Source organism: Dama dama, chromosome 26 (assembly GCF_033118175.1).
Source record: "Dama dama isolate Ldn47 chromosome 26, ASM3311817v1, whole genome shotgun sequence".
In the NCBI taxonomy this organism is placed as follows: Eukaryota; Metazoa; Chordata; class Mammalia; order Artiodactyla; family Cervidae; genus Dama; species Dama dama.
Genome location: NC_083706.1, coordinates 56,246,141 through 56,250,893, shown reverse-complemented (window position 1 = coordinate 56,250,893; position 4,753 = coordinate 56,246,141). Strand labels below are relative to the sequence as shown.

The window sequence follows — 4,753 nt, the reverse complement described above, 5'->3', positions numbered from 1 at the left end:
TATTTAGATTTCATTAGCTTCTGGAGCAGGTCCGGGCTCTCCCTGCGACCAGCCTGCTTCATTTGTGGACACGGTCTGTATTTATATCCACCAAAGGGCTACCGATTTGTCATCTTCTCCCCAGAATGATGACGCTGGTCCTCAAATATCAGAGCCCCTCTGACTTAAGAGGGTGAAGATGCCAGGAGTGAGAGCTGAACCCGCCATTCGAAGGGCCTCCCCGAAGGCGGTCTGGTCCATGCATCCTCCGCTGTGCGGGATGGAGGGCCGGCCGTCGGACCCGAGAGGCGTCTCAGGTCCATCATTGCGTCCCCTCTAGCACACGGAGCTCCCCGGGGGCTGGGGAGGGGGCGCCTGGCTGGGCAGCCCCACAGGTGGAGCCCAAGTGCAGGAAGGCGCGGGTCCTCGGCTGAGGTGGGGGCGGGCCTCGGTGGGGGCGGGTCTGGTGGGGGCGGGCCTGGTGGGGGAGGGCCCCGGTGGGGGCGGGGCCTGGTGGGGGCGGGCCTCGGTGGGGGCGGGCCTCGGTGGGGGCGGGTCTGGTGGGGGCGGGCCTGGTGGGGGAGGGCCCCGGTGGGGGCGGGGCCTGGTGGGGGCGGGCCTGGTGGGGGCGGGCCTGGTGGGGGAGGGCCCCGGTGGGGGCGGGTCTGGTGGGGGAGGGCCCTGGTGGGGGCGGGTCTGGTGGGGGAGGGCCCTGGTGGGGGAGGGCCCTGGTGGGGGAGGGCCCCGGTGGGGGCGGGGCCTGGTGGGGGCGGGCCTGGTGGGGGAGGGCCCCGGTGGGGGCGGGTCTGGTGGGGGAGGGCCCCGGTGGGGGCGGGTCTGGTGGGGGCGGGGCCTGGTGGGGGCGGGCCTGGTGGGGGAGGGCCCCGGTGGGGGAGGGCCCCGGTGGGGGCGGGGCCTGGTGGGGGCGGGCCTGGTGGGGGAGGGCCCCGGTGGGGGCGGGGCCTGGTGGGGGCGGGCCTGGTGGGGGCGGGGCCTGGTGGGGGCGGGTCTGGTGGGGGCGGGCCTGGTGGGGGAGGGCCCCGGTGGGGGCGGGCCTGGTGGGGGAAGGCCCCGGTGGGGGCAGGTCTGGTGGGGGCGGGCCTGGTGGGGGAGGGCCCCGGTGGGGGCGGGCCTGGTGGGGGCGGGCCCGGTGGGGGCAGGTCTGGTGGGGGCGGGCCTGGTGGGGGAGGGCCCCGGTGGGGGCGGGCCTGGTGGGGGAGGGCCCTGGTGGGGGCGGGCCTGGTGGGGGAGGGCCCCGGTGGGGGGGGGGGCCTGGTGGGGGCGGGCCTGGTGGGGGAGGGCCCCGGTGGGGGCGGGTCTGGTGGGGGCGGGTCTGGTGGGGGAGGGCCTGGTGGGGGAGGGCCCCGGTGGGGGCGGGCCTCGGTGGGGGCGGGTCTGGTGGGGGCGGGCCTGGTGGGGGAGGGCCCCGGTGGGGGCGGGGCCCGGTGGGGGCGGGCCTGGTGGGGGAGGGCCCCGGTGGGGGCGGGCCTGGTGGGGGAGGGCCCCGGTGGTGGGGGGGCCTGGTGGGGGCGGGCCTGGTGGGGGAGGGCCCCGGTGGGGGCGGGTCTGGTGGGGGCGGGTCTGGTGGGGGAGGGCCTGGTGGGGGAGGGCCCCGGTGGGGGCGGGCCTCGGTGGGGGCGGGTCTGGTGGGGGCGGGCCTGGTGGGGGCGGGGCCCGGTGGGGGAGGGCCTGGTGGGGGAGGGCCCCGGTGGGGGCGGGCCTGGTGGGGGAGGGCCCCGGTGGGGGGGGGGGCCTGGTGGGGGCGGGCCTGGTGGGGGAGGGCCCCGGTGGGGGCGGGTCTGGTGGGGGCGGGTCTGGTGGGGAAGGGCCCCGGTGGGGGCGGGGCCTGGTGGGGGCGGGCCTGGTGGGGGAGGGCCCCGGTGGGGGCGGGGCCTGGTGGGGGCGGGCCTGGTGGGGGAGGGCCCCGGTGGGGGCGGGGCCTGGTGGGGGCGGGCCTGGTGGGGGAGGGCCCCGGTGGGGGAGGGCTGCACCCACCGCAGCCTTTCTCCTGCTCACACCTACCCCCTTGGTGATGGACTGAACTGTGTTCCCCCAAATCCACATGCCCACGCCCTGCCCCCGAGCGCAGCTGAACTTGGAGTCTTCAGGGGGTCAGTAGGTCAGCTGAGGTCACGGCCCAGGAGGCCTGAGTCCCTGTGAGCAGAGAGGAGATTCGGAGCCCCACGCACAAGGCCACGTGAGGACACAGCCAGAAGGCAGCCGTCTGCGAGCCCGAGAGAAGGGCCCGCCAGAAACCACCCCTGCAGACACGGGAGTCTCGGACGTCCCGTCTGCAGGATGTGGGAGGATACTGTCTGTCCTGGGAGCCGCCCGTCGGTGGAATTCTGCTGCGGAGTCAATCGGAGACACCGTGTCCCCCTTAGGAGGACATGTGGCGTTCGTGAGCGGAGACCTGGGAGCCACAGACAGCCCGCCTCTGCAGCCACCTGTGTGCCCAGCTGTCCAGCACGTGACCCAGGGTCAGCTCTGAGGATGCGGCCAGCGTGGTTCTCCGCATTCTCCAGGATCCAGGCTGTGTCTGGTGTCATTCATCTTTCTGTCAAAATCCAGGAAAACCATGAAATCTCATCTCCCTGCATCCACAGAAGGAAGCATTTCTAAGCACTTTCCACAAAGAGCATCCCTGTGCGTGCAAGCAGAGTCACTCAGTCGCGTCTGACTCTGTGCGACCCCCTGGACTGTAGCCCACCTGGCTCCTCCGTCCACGGGATTTCCCAGGCGAGGATACTGGAGTGGGCTGCCATGCCCTTCTGCTGCTGCTGCTAAGTCGCTTCGGTCGTGTCCGACTCTGTGAGACCCCATAGACGGCAGCCCACCAGGCTCCCCCGTCCCTGGGATTCTCCAGGCAAGAACACTGGAGTGGGTTGCCATTTCCTTCTCCAATGTGTGAAAGTGAAAAGTGAAAGTGAAGTCGCTCAGTCGTGTCCGACTCTTCATGACCCCATGCACCGCAGCCCACCAGGCTCCTCCATCCATGGGATTTTCCAGGCAAGAGTACTGGAGTGGGGTGCCATTGCCTTCTCCCCATGCCCTCCTACTCCCTGTTAAAGGCAGAGGCAAGAGGCAGCAGAGCAATGCCATGTGTGGGACGGGGCACCTCTCGGGCTGAACCTTACAGGGAGCACCTGTAAACATCTCCCCGGATTTGCCTGCGGGGGGGACGGGTCAGCACCCGGGATTCCTGGCTACCCCCACCCTCCCAAGAGACACAGAAGCGAGAGTCAGGCTGGAGCTGAGCGAGGCAGCAGGGAGATTTCCCTGTTCGCTCTCCTGGCTGAGGATCAGAACCACACAGCAGCTACCAGCGTATTTTTAGCTTTTCTCATAAATATTTGACTTAAATCTTTATTAAAATGCATATGATTCATTCCGTAATTATGGCTCAGTCTTTCTCAGTGAATCGTTTAGTGTTTAATAGTTTCTGGATGGAAAAAAAGAACTTTCAGGTATAATCCAGCAGAGCCTGAAATAGAGAGACCTGAACTGCTGTGAAATCGCGATGCTCAGCCCGGCAGGGCCGGCAGAGCCCTGCCTCCCTCTGGGGTCCCTTCCTTCTTCACACAAAGATCAGAACTCGCAGCCCTCACTGTGGCCAAGGGGGAAAAACAGGTTTCCAAAGAGATCCACAGGTCCACAATAACCAGGAAGAAAACCCAGGTGGACCCTGTTCCCCCAGGCTCACAGTATGATCGTCTCCAGGGACCCCTGTTTGGGGAGAGCAGGCCCAGCTCCAGACTGGACACAGCCCGGCCTGCCGGCGGGAGGGTCATCCATGGTGGTGGGGGGACCCTAGGCTCCAGGGTCCCCACACGAGGGAGGCCCCTCCGCCACCTCAACTCTCCAGCACCCGATTCCTCCCCTATTGCCCCGACATGAGCGAGGCTTCCCGGGGACACCGACCCAGCGGAGGCCTGGCTGCGTCACGGTGGTGACTGCGCCCCTAGGTGGACGCCGGAGGGGGAGGGACAGAGGGTGGACACAGGCCCGCAGCTGACCATGTGGGCCCTGCTGCTGTCGGTGGCCTGGGGGGCCAGCAGGGTTCTGAGCATTTCATCTGCATCGAAATGTGTTTCGTCTGCAAAACAGAATCACGATGAGCTGAGAAGCCTGAGCCAGCCTTTCATGAATGAGAGAACGCTCCTTCCCTTCGCACAGAGTCACACCCAGGGCCTTGGGCTGCAAACGTCCAGGCTTGGTCACTGGTTCGCAGTGGTAGAGAATCCTCCTGCTGAGGGAGGAAACGCAGGAGACGCGGGTTGGATCCCTGGGTCAGGAAGATGTCCCAGAGAAGGGAATGGCAACCCGCTCTAGTATTCCTGCCTGGAGAATCCCATGGACAGAGGAGAGTGGCGGGCTGCAGTCCACAGGGCCGCAAAGGGTCAGACTCGACTGAGTGCTCACACATGACCTGGGATGCAGGGCCCGCCTTCCCTGTTTCGATGCTTCAGTAAAGAGGGTGAGGAGGGAGGCCTGGCCCTGGGTGGAGTGCGGGACTCCTGATGCCCATGAGGATGGAGAATCAGTGCTGCAGCTTCTCCCGGGTTCACTGGACGGCAGGCTGTCCATCTTCTGTGAGGCTGAAGAGGTGGAGACGCTCCTGTGAGGCTCCATAAACCCCCCAGGCCTGAGGAAGCTTGTGGGTGACTGTCTGGCTCAGACAGGAAGGCAGGGCTCCGAGCTGCCCAAGTGTAAACACGACTCCTCTCGGGAGACACGCGGGCAGGTTCGGCTCAGCAGTCAGCCACAAATGTGT

General features: G+C 67.7%; 1 pseudogene; it reads right to left on the bottom strand.

Annotated features, from left to right (window-relative positions):
• Positions 1 to 315: 315 nt before the first annotated feature.
• LOC133047199 (basic proline-rich protein-like) lies at positions 316 to 3,774 on the bottom strand (annotated as a pseudogene).
• Between the last annotated feature and the right edge of the window lie 979 nt (positions 3,775 to 4,753).